The sequence below is a fragment of the Geotrypetes seraphini genome, chromosome 1 (genome assembly GCF_902459505.1).
Source record: "Geotrypetes seraphini chromosome 1, aGeoSer1.1, whole genome shotgun sequence".
NCBI lineage: Eukaryota > Metazoa > Chordata > Amphibia > Gymnophiona > Dermophiidae > Geotrypetes > Geotrypetes seraphini.
Window position 1 is genome coordinate 235314554 of NC_047084.1, and position 15733 is coordinate 235330286.

Below are 15733 nucleotides of genomic sequence, written 5' to 3' on the forward strand. Positions count from 1 at the left end.
TCAATTTCCTTTACCTGCATTCATCCTTCATCTACTGGTACTAACAATAAAGACTCTGTACCATGCCCTTGCCTGAACTCGTAATTGATTTGAGAGAAGTATGTTATGAAGAACAGTGTGCCTTCATGTTGAATAACTCCTGGCTGGGAGTGACAGGAGCAGCACAAGTCTTTTCAGGTCTTTGAGAATTGCTGTTACAATTTGCGTGGATTAGAAAGCAAAACAACATAGGAGGCTTGGTGATCATTCAACAGTGATTCAAGCCATTGCACAGTGCACAGTGGCTTCACTTGAAAATCTGGGGAAACCGATGCTTCTGCACTTAAATATGTTAAGGATAAATTAATTATTCAAATGAACAGTTCTGTGTACATGTGTATTTAGCACATGACTTTTTTATGCTCAGAAAACTTTGCACTACCTCTTGAACTTTACGGTAGAGATGGGAACGGCAATTTCTTTTGTTTGGCTTATTACAGGAAGCAGGGATGATACTGTTACAAATGGAAAAAGTCTGCACTAAGGCATATATGTAAGGCTGTTTCTTTAGGAATGTAGATACCTAGTGAAACCTTTTCCTCACACAGTGAGGTGCCTAGTCTATCAGTAGCAAAGGTCCTGCCAATGAGTATGGCTGGAAAGAAATGGCTACTTGATTCTGCTGAAGTTCAACCTGACTCTCCAAGTTGAAAAAGCAATTTAAAAAAAAACAAAACAAAAAACTGTGGCATGGTATAAGAGAAGTGAATTATACAGGGAGAATGGTTGCCCACTGGCATGGCTACACCTAGGAACTTACCTAGGTTTAGTCTAGGGCTCTTCCTAAACAAAGCATGCCAACTGTTCATTCAAGGAAATATTGTGCAAAAAGGACTGAGGACAAGTTTTAGAATATGACCTCAGAAAACCTTCTGGCCAGCTCCCTCCTCTTTCCAGCCATAGTCATTTCTCTGCACAAAGTCATGGGTGGCGGCTCCTACACATGTCCCGTGGCTGAACCAAAAGCCTTTCCTCTGACATAAAAGAGGTCCTTCAGACCAAGGTCCTGCCCTCAGCCAGAGACATCTTTGGTGCCGGTCGACCATTTTTCAACAGGATGGCATGGGGATGCCACACAACCAAGAAATGGTAAAAAAAAAAATGCTTTTTTAGCCTTCACATGCTGATGAAAGTGAGATCCTGCTTCCACCAACAACATTTTGCTGTCCTTGTTCAATCCATCATCCTTTCCAGACTGGACTATTGTAACTCCATCTACTTAAGTCTAACCAAGAAAAGCCTTCAAAGACTTCAGCGGATTCAGAATACCGCGGCTAAGCTAATCTTTGCAAAAAGTAAATTTGACCATGTCTCCCCGCTCCTGTCCAAACTTCATTGGCTTCCAGTAATCTCCAGGGTTCACTTTAAATGCACCTGCCTAACTTTTAAGATCCTACATGGCATCCTTTCTCCCCTTATTCCACTATCTTGGAATTCCTCAAATCCTGATATCACCAGATCCACCCAAAAATTCAAACTATCATTCTCCTCATTAAAAGGCATATCCCATGCAGGAAAACTAGGGACATCCCTCTCCTTCAGAATCACATAGCTCTGAAATAACCTTACTATCCCACTTCGGAATCTGGGCTCCCTCCAACTATTCTGAAAACATCTGAAAACTTGGCTATTCTCAAAAATGTAATACATCCTACCTCTATGGTATACTAAGTCCCTCTAAACATTCTTTATACTAAGTTCCTGTAACCCTTCATTGGAGTTCCCTCTTTATACCAGTTCCTGTAAACCATGCCGAGCTCTACAATTGTGGAGAAGATGTGGTATACAAACTTAAGGTTTAGTTTAGTTTAAATGCCTCACCTGGTTCAAAGAAAACAAGGCTGAGTTGCTGGAATGGCCAGGAAACATCCATATCTTAACCCCATAGAGAACATTTGGGCTAGATTAAAGAGAGCAATAGAGGCAAAGAGACTGTCCAACAAACATGAGTTGATAGTAACAATAATCAGCTCCTGGTTCCACATAATAATACCTATTGATCTATAAAGACTTGTGGACAGCATGCCAAGAAGATGTGAGGCAGTAATAAAGGCTCAGGGATATCAAACGTGCTACTAGTGAAACTGATGAAGTCATCGGATAATTTGACAAATTATCATTATTAGCTTTGGTAGCTTATGAACAGCATAATATTTGGCACATTTCATAAAAGTAATGCTGGTTCAAAATGTATGCATTAAATACAATTATGATGTTATAGGCATGGTTTTTTTTAAGTGTAATGCCTACAATGCTAGATGTTTCCACATTTTTGGCTCTTAGTGTAGGTATATTGTTAATGTTAACAGAATGTCATTTACTCATTTTATGCTTTTAATATGCTATCATATAAATAATTATATGACAAGATTTGTTTGAGAACTAGGGTTGACTCATAAAGCAGATGGTTGCCCTCCTTTACCTCACAGGAGAACTAAATTGGCAAATACCTAGTTACTGCATCTTTCTGGAAATACAGAGCCTGAAAGAGCCTGCCAAGAAAAACAGTGGTGTGCCCATAACCTGTACGTCTTTTGCTTGAATAACTCCAATTTAATAAGACAAATGTAACCTATGGAGCATAACAGCATATAGACACATTTTCTTGCAAAATTAGCAGTTGCCCTTGAGATAAAAGTTTTTTCTAATTGAAGTTGGCAAAATATGAACTGCGGAAAATGAATATTAAGATCTAACACTAGACATTTTGCATTTATGCATATGCTCATTCTTTATGCATTTTTCATTTTTTTCCCCAGTTGCACAGTGGTTTTGTTATCTTGTTTTTCCTTTTAAAAATAAAATGCTATGTTTATGTTTTTATATAGCACAGTTACTTACTTGTAATAGGTGCTATCCAGGGACAGCAAACAGATATTCTCACATGTGGGTGACGTCATCCTTGGAGCTCTGGTAAGGACTTCTTAAAAAGTCTCAAGACCACCCATATCACACATGCACCAGTGCCTTCCCACCTGATGTCGGCTCAAGGGACTATCAGTTCTGTAACAAAGCTAAGAACAAACTAGGGGAGGTGGGAGGGTTGTGAGAATATCTGCTTGCTGTCCATGGATAAAACCTGTTATAGGTAATTAACTGTGTTTTATCCCAGGATAAGCAGGCAGTATTCTCACATGTAGATCTCCCTAGCTACTATGGAAGGGATGAAGGGAAGTTGGCATCTAAACAGAGAATACATTTTGTAGAACTGCTTGGCTGAACCAACTAGCCCATCTGGAAGGAGTCTCCAGACAGTAGTGGGATGTAAAAGTATGAACTGAAGACCAGGTTGCTGCTTTACAAATATCCTCAATAGGAGTGGAAAATAGATCTTTTATATTTCCAGACTCCAGCCTAGGTGATTCCCTTGCTTCCCTTCTCACCTTAAGAAACAGCCTATAGCCTTTGAACCCAAACTATTTTACAACTTTCCTGTACCCGTATAAACCCAGCTATTTCTACCTGGACAGCACCTCTCATCTCTTGCTAATTCTGACTTTCTTCAGGGACACCCCTGGAAATGTATGTTTTTGTTAAAAGTGCAAAACTAATGAATATATTTTATAGTTCATTGTAAATAGCTTTTGCAGTTCTCTCTTTAGATCCACCATGCTGTGTATCTTTTATCTTTCCAGACTCCAGACTAGGTGACTTCCTTGCTTACCTACTTACCTTAAGAAACAACCTAAAGTCTTTGAACCCAAACCATTTTACAACTTTCTTGCACCCATATAAACCCAGCTATTTCCACCTGGACTGCACCTCTCATCTCTTGCTACTTCTGACTCTCTTCAGAGATACTACTGAAAAATGACCGTCAATAAAGTATAAGCTACCTCTAGCAGATAGTCTCCACAGCCACACTATGAACTCAGTATAGGCCCACCCGCACACCCCTAATCCCACCTATCTTTAGGCTCACATTACATATATAAGCCTGCCCACCCACTAATCACCTTCCACCTATTACCCAAGCAACACAGAATAAAAGTAACTAAATAAAAAATATAATTCAACAACCCCAATGCAATGTCCTGTGCGTTGGTGCCGGTGCCCGAAGATCGACCTCCTCTTCTTGCTGGCCTTGAGCATCTGCGCATGCTCAAGGCCTGCGAGTTCACGTTCTCTCCGAGATCTCCGAGAATCTTGGAGAGAGCATGAACTCGCAGGCCTTGAGCATGCGCAGATGCTCAAGGCCCAGCAAGAAGAGGAAGTCGATTTTCGGGCACCGGCACCAATGCACAGGACATGCCGGTGCCGGAGCCCAGGCCCAGATGACAGTAAGAAGTGGCGGGGGTGCCCGATCGCGGCGGGAGGGTGCCCTATCACGGGGGGGGGAGGGTGCCGAATCGCGGGTGGAGGGTGCCGGATCGCGGGGGTGCCGCTCGCAAATCGAGGCACGCTTGGTTTCCGAGGCACCGATTTTGTGAATGTTTTGCTCGTCTTGCAAAACACTCGCAAACCAGTGCAATCGTAAACAGAGGTACCACTGTACTGGATCCCTAGTTTGTATCAAGTTAGTATGCAACCTTTTATCGTCAACTTGTTCTGTAATTGGGAACAACGGGATATAAAACAAATTAAATAAATAAGTTACTAAAGTTTCCATTGCTCTTACTTTATATATCGTGACATAACCTTCCAGCGGTAGCTCAGCTCGAGCATAGCAGAAGGAGATAACGTCCATTAATCATATAGATCAAATAATGACTGCACAAGACTTGCTCGTCATTATTTGATCATTATCGGCATTTGTTTGTTATCTTTTATGTGGTTTGCTTTAGACCTTAACCACCATGGACCCCTGAGGAAGGCGTTTTAACCGAAACACAGACCGTGTCGGGTCCCTTGGTTGGCTATAAGGTTGTATATGTTACTGCAATTTTATTAATAAACAACACCTGCATCTTGTACATTATCTGCAGTTTGTTTGTTGTTTTCTGCTTGCTGTTGTTTCACTGCAGACCACGTTGGTTTTTTCCCCCCTTTTTTTGTGTATCTAGTAGTGTTTTGCCCCCATATTCATGAGAACAGATTTCCTATATGTAGAAAAATATAAACAGAGCATATTTCTTTAAGATAAGCTCCCAGAGTGCACTGCTGTATGCCTGGTGGACTTAGCTCCCCCCCCCCCCCCTCTTCTTCTCCTGGCTGCTTCTCTTGTGTGTGGAGATAGACTCAATTTTACAGTTGCAGATAGCCACAGGAATGCATTGTTTAAGCCTTAGAATCTGCTAGTCTAAATACAGCTTAGAGGGCTAAGTTGGAGCATAATATTATTATTTCACAGAATATGTGAAAATATACTACTGGCTTCTCCTAACCATAGAACATGTCAATAGACTGTGTATTTGTATATAAGAAGAACTTCCTTGAGATCAACTGAACTGCAATTTTGCTTATTTTTTGTTTTTCAGTTTTATATTAAAGAAAGTTATTTATGGAATACAGAGTCCAGTCTGATAATATTAAAGGCTACAGGCTCAATGAGTTGATCTGTCTGGGATCCTCTGGAAGAGTCAGCCACACTCCCAATTGGCATGACCTGTTTGCAAATTATATTCTGTTTCCTCTGAACAATATAGAGGTAAGGAGTTAGTTGTACAACATGAAGACAGACAACTAAGAAGACAAGTGTGAGGTTGAAGTCATGAAACTAACTAGACCAAAAAGCTTTTTTTGATCAATCCTATAATTTTCTACTAAGGTAGAAAAATACTGCTATTTTACCTTTACAAGGGATACTTTATACTTATTAATCACATCTTAACTCATTGTCACATCTTAACTTAATCATATTTTAACTTAATCACATTTTAACTAATAGTCTGGCTTTGAAGAGCATCTCCAGCACTAGTCGCCATAAATGAAAAAGGACATGGTACTACTCAAAAGGGTCCAGAGAAGAGCGACTAAAATGGTTAAGGAGCTGGAGAAGTTGCCGTACAGTGAAAGATTAGAGAAATTGAGCCTTTTCTCCCTCGAACAGAGGAGATTGAGAGGGGATATGACTGAAACATTCAAGATGCTGAAGGGAATAGACTTAGTAGATAAGGACAGGTCGTTCACCCTCTCCAAGGTAGGGAGAACAAGATGGCACTCTCTAAAATTGAAAGGGGATATATTCCATACGAATGTAAGGAAGTTCTTCTTCACCCAGAGAGTGGTAAAAACTGGAATGCTCTTCCAAAGTCTGTCATAGGGGAAAACAACCTCCAGGGATTCAAAACAAAGTTAGACAAGTTCCTGCTGAACTGGGCTAGTAAGGCTTGTCTCAGTTAGGGCGCTGGTCTTTGAGCAGAGAGCCGCCTTGTGAGCGGACTGCTGGGCATGATGGACCACTGGTCTGACCCAGCAGCAGCAATTCTTATGTTCTTATGTTCCTGCTTTTGATAGGTTCAATTAAAAATGCTGAATTCCTGAGTATTCCACAGGACATGCTTTCTCACAATAATTGTTTTCAAACTCAATTGGATAAGTAAGTCCAAGGAGGTGGAAGTAGCTTCCAACCAGTCTGCCACCATAATATTTGTATCTAATTTGCTAGTACCTAGTCAGGGCAAAACCAGGGATAAAAATTTATCCTTATCTAATTGATGTTTTTCCATAATGTGATGTTGTCTGTAGGACAGGGGTGAACTAACCATTGGGAGAATAGGTCAATGTCCAAGGGCCCAAAGCAGTAAGGGGCCCATTCTCCCCTAGACTCATTTTAGTTTAATCACTTTTGATAGGCAGTTAAGGGCCCATGACTCTTATTACCTGGGACTCAGAGCACTGTCAGCCTACCGCTGGTATAGGATATAAAGTAAAATTCAGATCAAGTGGTCAGACCATAACACTAAGGGCTCCTTTTACAAAGGTGCGCTAGTGTTTTTAGTGCACGCACCGGATTAGCGCATACTATAGCACGCATTACCTGAAAAACTACCGCCTGCTCAAGAGGAGGCGGTAGCGGCTAGCGTGCATGGCATTTTAGTGCACGCTAAAACCGCTAGCACGCCTTTGTAAAAGGAGCCCTAAGGTGTCCTTTTACTAAGCTGTGATTTAAAAAAAGGGCCTTAGCCTGCTTTTACATGAGTCTTTCCTGCCTGCTAATATTATTTTTACCATATGGCTATAAATCCCCCTTCCCCACTTTTTGCATAAGTTGGTGACCCCTTTACATGAATAAGTTGTTGAAATTATAATATAAATGATGGATTCAGAACAGATATGAATCCTGTCATATCAGTATCCAAGGTATTTTCTAGCTAAAATTTATATCCCCTCATTTTAAAATGTGGTGCAGAAGACTGAATGATAAAAGAAAGAAATTCATAAAAGATATTTTCAGTATCTTTCCAATTTGGGGAGGGGGGTCAATATATCAAAAACAAATCCACTGTTCCTAGTATTGAAGGTTCAAAGATTTTAGATACTATGATTTCCAGACCAGGAACCTTCCAGAGAACCTTCCAGAGAAAGATTTAGAAACTTCTTATAAGTTACTGCTGTTTCTCCACATTTCTTACAAGACCTAGGACAGTATATTATTTTATAACTCAAATGACATAAATCAACCAAAGTAGGGATGCTGTTAACTGTTAAAATTGCTTTTAGCATCTCCAATTAAATATTTCAGCAAAAAAGCTATGTTGTTAACCGATCTAGAGAGTTGCTATAAAGTGATTTTGTCTAATACTTCTGTAAGGAGCACACATGTCTAGTAACATTGTTCAAATTGTAACACTGTCTTATGTTTCTCTATTATAACATCTATTGAGTGAGGAATGATTAAATATTTTGATTTTTACAGAAAATTTCGATTTAGATCTAGCACAAACTTTTTTATGAGGATAATGACTAGAATTTCAGCACTTTAGCAGAAACTCATCTCTCTCAAACTCCTACCATACCAATTAAACTAAAAAGGCAGGCAACCCATCAATACATTTTTAGAAATAAAGTCATTCCAAAACAGAGTAGCCCACAGTATAATACATTGAGTATGTTATAAAATAGGGTTGACACAGCACTAACCCACAGCTTCAAAAAGATGGTAATACCTGTTAGTTCAGGGCTCACAGCGCTCACAAAGGGGCTCACAAAAGTATAAGCTCTGACACTTTAGTACACCCCTTTGCCATGACACCAAAAGGAGTCCTGGCCCCTCCCACTTTGCTTAGTAAATAAACTAAGGATCTCTTCTATCAAACTGCGCTAGCAGTTTGTAGTGCAGAGAGCTGCGCTGAATGGCCCACGCTGTTCCCGACGTGCACAAGAGTTCCTGTGAGCATTGGGAACAGTGTGGGCCATTCAATACGGATCTCTGCGCTAAAAACTGCTAGTGCAATTTGATAGACGAGGCCCTAAGCGAAAACATCAACCAAAACTTTATATGCAGATGGAAATAAAAAAAGAATTTGCCAACAGTGCTATTGGTGGGTAATCACAGTTGGTAAAAATCTCAAATTAGATTTATATAGATTGACAATTATTATTATTATTTTTTTTTGGCAGGACCAGAGCTTTGGAATACTTTACCTACTGAATTGCAAACCATAATTTTGATTCATTTGCAAAATTAATAAAGACTCATTTGTTTAAACAGGGATTTCAAATGAGATGACTTTTTTTGACATCTGAGATTTCATAATTTTACAGAATGTACTGTTGGGGCATGACCTTTGTAAACAGTTTAGGTATGTTAGAATTGATGGTAAGAGAATTATGATACTTTTGTAGTTCAAGACTTTTGGCCTCTTTTACAAAGCCGCGCTAGCGGCTGCGCTGCACTAACGGCCCTGAAGCCCATCAAGATTTAAAGGGCTTCGGGGCTGTTGCTGCGCGGCTTTGTAAAAGAGGCCGTTTATGTGCTATTCATATGTCTATGTGTTTTATAATATTTTAATAGGCCGTGTATGTTATGTTGTAGGTCACTCAGTATGGTAGATCATGCAGCCTTTAAATTTTTAAATACACAAATAAATTAGTCCTGGCATCAGGGAATGTTAAATGTGAGATGAGTAAAGCAGCTTCTTGAAAGTCTATTTATGGTGAAGCAGCTAGAAGAAGCTTGTAAGTTCCAGGCTAAGAATGCTAGGGATAAGCTGTCTTGCAACAACATGAAAAACATCAACAGCATATGCCATGCTGCTTCATGTCATTAAGAAATGAAAATGAGACAAAACTTAGAAACATTTTGAGATTTTTCATTTGCCAATAATAGTTCCCACTCTTTGCAAAGAAAGCACACTATTTCAAAAGTGTGCACAATCTTAACCCCCCCCCCCCCCCCACACACACACACCTTTTACAAAAACATTCCTATGAGCATCAAAAGCAAGACAAAGCATTCAGAACGCCGGCCTGCACTAAAAAAACACTATCACAGTTTTGTAAAAGGGGAGGGGGTAAGACATTGTCTCTAAAATGAAAATAAAGACTATAGAAAATAAATAAATAAAAAGAACAATGCTGTGAATGGCACAAAACAAAATGTAAGTTTTTGGATTGCCCATACTTAAATACAGAAGCTAATAAACCAGGTTTCTCAAAATCTGTATCCAGTACTTAGAACATGCTATGCTACTGAAGGACTTCAATGTTTGAGGCTTGTGCAGTTAAGGCAGAGCTTATAGGAATGGGGCAGGGACAGTGACAAAACTCGTGGGGATGGGACAGGGAAATTGCATTTATACGGGGACAGGGGACAGGGACAAATTTTAATTGGAGATGCTAAAAGCAAATTTGTCCCTGTGTCATTCTCTATTTACAATCTATGAAAGGAGAGTGAGCAAACAAGTAGAAGAACATCTCACCTTTGGAACAAAACAGTCAAACAGAAAAGGCAAGGAAGGTGTCTTTTCAACCAATGATAAACTCTCTATTAAAAAGGTAATGGTCCAACAAGGATCCCTGTTTCGGTGTGTGAAAATGCCTTCTTCAGGGGACACAAAACATTGAACAAAGTCTGCTTTTAAATAAGATAAGGAAGGATCTTGGCGGACAAACTCAGGTAATTTATTTCAGGCATAGGGGCAGCTAGGAACAAAGGAACAACGTCTGGAACTGGCAGTGGAGGAGAAGGGTACAGCTAAGAACAGCTTATCTAAGGAATGGAGTTCTCTGGGAGGTGTATAAGGAAAGAGAAGAGAGGAAAGATATTGAGGGGCAGCAGAATAAACACACTGGTAGGACAGCAATAGGAGCCTGAACTGTATGCGAAGGCAGATAGGGAGCCAGTGAAGTGATTTAAGAAGAGAGGTGACTTGAGTGTAGCAAGGTTGGTAGAAGATGAGTCGTGCAGCAGAGTTTTGTACCAATTGCAGGGGGGAGGGAGAGGTGGCACTGCGGGAGATCATGGCCAAAATTTGAAAGCAGTGCAAACCCCATGTACTGGAAAAGATTTACATATGCTGTACACACAGAACCCTATTTTAGAACCTGAAATACAAATTATTTTTATGTTTTGGAGCCTCCATGTATTATGATACTCTTTTTTCTGGTACTCTGAATAGTCCACTATACAAGAAATGATAAATGAGCAGAACAATGCTTTAATCAAGTGATAAAGGGCACCGGCAAGAAGTACTGTACATAATCAGATAGATATTAACAGACACAATTTAATTTATTTTGAAGTAGCTAGAAAAAAAGGGGGGTTGAAGAAGCATGTTTTTAATAAGTTATCAGATATTCAACCTAAGATGAATTCTGTAGACTGAAGACACGTCTTTTTTTTTCTCAGCATTTAAAAACTATTTAGAAGTTCTGCAAGTTAAATTTCACCTGACAGCACTCTGCAACAAAATCTTATACAGTATCCAGCTTTGTTTTGGCACTTTGCCTGAGAGAAGCACAAACTGTGCTAATTTGCTTAAAAATCAATATCATATAAGGAACGGATTTCTTTTATGTCTTACTTTATGGTGTTATCACATTTATTATTGCAGTAAATGCAGAAATGTTAAAGTTGTGTAAATCAAAACAGAGCCTTATAACCTGTTTACAGACAGCAAACTCAGCAAGTGCAAGTAGCTTTGTGGCAAAGAAAAACACATTAATAATGCACTTTGTCATCTAATCATTTTCTGCATTTTGTTGAAAATTAAAGTTAAAGCTGCTGGTTTGGCAGTATTATGGGCTTATCCAATTTCTAAGCCAACTGTGAAGAAATGGGGATATATAGTTTTTGTAATCATGGATCCTATATCATACTATAAAACAAAAGTTATGGTATCTAATTCTGTAGAAAAATATGGGAACTGCTATCTTTTTGTTGGAACAAAATGCTGAAAGCTTAAAAAAAAAAGGCAAAAGATTAGGATACATATTATTATGTGTCTTTAAACATTATTTATTGAATTTTTTTATACCGTTCTCCCAAGGGAGCTCAGAATGGTTTACATTAATTTATTCAGGTACTCAAGCATTTTTCCCTGTCTGTTCTGGTGGGCTCACAATGAACTTGGGGCAATGGGGGGATTAAGTGACTTGCCCAGGGTCACAAAGAGCAGCGTGGGTTTGAACCCACAACCCCAGGGTTCTGAGGCTGTAGCTTTAACCACTGCGCCACACACTTCCCAAATGTACAATTATAATACAACTGTATACTAATAATAAAGCTATGCGGACAGTAGCATAGTAAGGCTGAGCGGCGCCCGGGTTGGTGGTACCCCTCCCCACCCTCTTCCCCAACCCTCTGCCCCCCGTGCCCCCCTTCTCTTCCCCTATACCTTTTTAACTTCTCCGGCATGAGCAGCATGCCCACGTTGGTGTCAGCTTGCCCTTTTGACATCATTTCTTAGACGTGGCCCCCGGAAGTGACATCAGAGAGAGCACTGATACCGACATGGTCAACAACCTCACATCAGGGAAATAAAAATTGTATGGCGGAAGGCAAGGAGGCATGTGCATGGGGCAAGGAGAGGAGGAGGGGTGCTATGCCCAGGGCAGACTGCCCCCCCCCCCATCTTACTATTCCACTATATGCAGTATAATAAATGCACCATGTTTATAAAGGGAAACCCCAAATTAAACCATTTCATGCTATGGAACAGATACTTCCACTCCTCAAAATCAAATGCTTTTTCAACATCAAGGGACATTACACATTGTGGTATGGAAAAGCTGCCTACCACTCGCCACACACTACACAGCACTCTGTAATTATTGGAAGTCATTCTTCCTTTAATAAAACCACTTTGATGGAGTTGTATCAAGATGGAAATCAAGAAGGCTACTATATCTGCTAATAGCTTAGAGATAGAAAAAAAATCCCTGGAAGGCCAAAGCTGCACAAAACCCCAACAGTGAGGTACTCAAACCTCTTGGAGGAGACTAATCAGCCCAACAATGGCACCGAGAGAGCTGTCATCTCTACCAGCTAATAGATAGTAAAAAACAAACAAACATATAATATGCTGAACAAAGCAATTACCCGCCTATCCCCAAACCCATGTATATATGACAGTATAGACAAATGGAAAACATCTGACCAAGGCATAAACAAAAACAATCAGGTTGACATAAGCTGCAAGTATAATAAATGCAAGGCATCTTGATCTTGTAAGAATCATTCCACATCTGCTGGATAAACATAGGTTTTCATGTGATTTTGAAATGAGAAGGAGAGAGAAGCCCATAACGAGCTTCTAAAGCCTTTAACCAAGGCCGCACAGCCAAAAATTGTAGTCATTTATCTGCTATCTCCCTTGTAAAATCAGCAGTGATATAGATGGTTTTTGGCCTGCCAAAGGATCTTTCTCAAGACTCGTCTTTCCAATTATAGCAGCCACTTGAAGATAGCGAAGTACTTTTAACACCAGTGTGTGTGGCTTGCTGTTATTCAATAAGCCATGTGTAGGAAATCAGTGTGCACATTCCACTTCTAATGGGCAATCAAATTGCAGTTATAATACTTGAGGAAGCCACATTTCAACAAACTTCATTGTATCTGAGCCTTCCATACCTTCGTGAAGCCCCAGGATTCTCAAATGTTTGTGATGGCACCGATTGCCTAAATCTAGCTGGCTCTCTAAATTTTGCAGAGACTTCCAGTCCACAGATTGTTTAGCCACGATCTCATCAAACAGAATACTTTTTTCTGCTCAATTGCTCCCAACCAACTATCCATAGAAGCTATCTTGACGGTAAGATACTGAATTTCAGATTTTATATCTTTAATACAAGATTGACTTTCCGAAATCATATTAGAAATGTTACAAAGCTGCTCTGCAATTCCACCATGCTGTCTCCTTCTGGCCTACCACCATCAGTTTTAGTGGGAGATGGAGGGTCAGTTTTGTGCCATTTAGCACTCGAATTAGCTGTAAAAGCTGCTTCTATTTTTCCCAGTTTAGTGGAGGGCATTATACTAATCTTCGGGTAAACCGGAATCAGAAAAGTATGAAGATAAACAAGCTGATAAAGACGGGAGCTCGTGCCTCACACTGCCATCTTATTTGGGGGCCACAATGTACCCCCTCTCCCCCTCAACAATGATGGTTCTAATCTACAAATAAAGGTATTGCCTTCCTCTGTAAGGCTGTAAATTTTTCTGATTAAATTTTGGTAACTGAAGCGTTGCAAGTCTCTTTTTGGATGTTTGGAAGCTGCTAAAAAAAAAAATTAAGCAATGCTAGAAGTTCCCGTACAATGACTGATTTTTCCCAACAAGTTGTTTCTAAGATAGATGATTTGGACTCAGGTTTACCAGCTGTACATTGTTTCTAAGAAATTTAAATTAGAGAGTGACACAGGGACAAATTTTTCCTCATCTCTGTGGGAACTCATTTTCCCATCCCATCCCATCCCGGCAAGTTGTTTTCCTGCCCCTGCCCCATTCCTGCAAGCTCTATCCTCATCTGGACAAGCCTCAAACACTTTAAAATCATAAGAGTTTGAGGCATATGTGGTTAAGGCAGAACTTATAGTAATAGGGCAAGGACAGGGACAGCGATAAAACTCATGGGAACGGGACAGGGAAATTGAGTTCCTGCAGGGATAGGGACAAATTTGTCCCCGTGTCATTCTCCAATTTGAATATCAAATTGTATTTTTGCATCAAACAGGGACATCAGGGATCAAAGATAACTTGTATTTGCCTAAGCTGGGTTTTATTAAATGGCGCTAGAGGTTTTTAGTGGAGGCCAGTGAGGTAAATGCTCCAGTGCTCATAGGAATTCTATGAGCATCAGAGAATTTACCTCGCTGGCCTGTGCTAAAACCTCTAGCATCATTTAGTAAAAGGAGTCCACAGATGGATAAAGAAGATGGAAAATTGGATTAGAGCTGCCAGTACCTATTTGTGACTTTTAAATTTTCTAGTATGTCTATTATTGTCAGCTGAGATACAGTTGAGAAAATATTTTAAAGGTGTTTATTATGCCTAATGCAGAAACTGTGAATATTTTTGAATATTATTAATTGCCTAAGGCAAATTTGAAAGGAACCACAGATGAGCTGATACTAGATGAGTCATCTTGGTATTAAGGAGATGGAGAATTTAAATGCTTTTTTGGAAACTTCTCAAGATGATATATCATTACGTTCTACTTTCCTGATTTCCTTTGTTTCAGAGTTGGACAAGGTTAATATATTGAAAATTACTTTAGAAAGAAAGATTTTCTGTGTTGTGGTGGGGAAGTACAAATATTTCTTGATTTTCAAAAGTGACTTTAAGACAAAAACAGTTATTCTCATTTAAAACAAAGAACTTTAGCTCTATGGGGCATTTTGGAGAAAATTTTCTCCCAAGTGTTAGATAAGTTTTCATTGAAGAAGAACAGTTAGAAAGGCTAATATTAGATAGGGAAGCTAGAAGGGTGGTTTAAAAAGTTTGTTTAAAAAAAACAAAAAAACAAATTAAACCCTTCTTTTGCTAAGGTGGGTTCATAGTAATAATTAAAAAAAAAAAAAAACATCTAAAAAGTGGCCTAAATGGCTACTTGGACAATCAAAAAGCCTGATCATCCAAGTATCCATAATCAAAGCTGGTTTTAGACGTATCTAAAACTAGCTTAGACCTTTCCCCTGCCTCTAAACGCACAGAGAGAAAAGAGGCGTTTTTAAAGGAGGGGAAAGGGCGGACGGTGGGCGAAAGGTGGGCCAACCTACACCTAGGCGTACAAAAGGTATAACCAAAACATTTGACAGGTTGCCTAGTCGGCACTTATACCTGTTTTGACTTGTACGCCTAGGTGTAGGTTGGCCCACCTCCCGCCCACCACCCGCCCTTTCCCCTCCTCTAAAAATAGGGCCGCTGAACTGATGGCGGCTGGCGCGATCAGATCAGTGGCCCGGCAACCTACCCACCCCCACCGCAACCATCGCGGCAGGAGAGATGCCTCATCTCCCCTACCGCGATGCGATCATCCCTCTACCCGAACTGCCATGACCTGGGGCAGGAAAAATGCCCAATCTCTCCTGCCGCAGATTGTGGCAGTTCGTGTAAAGGAGTGATCGCATCGTGGCAAGGAAGATGGCCAATCTCTCCAGCAGCGATACATCACCCCCCCACAACATCGGGGCAAGAGGGAGCCCAAGCCCTCTTGCCCTGTCGACAGCCCCGATGTTCCCCGACATCGATTGGGGCAAGAGGAAGCCCAAGCCCTCCTGCCCCGCAGCACCCCTGACCTCCCCGACACTATCGGAGCAAGAGGGAGCCCAAGCCCTCTTGCCCTGCAATCCCCCTCCCCCCTCCCCCGCT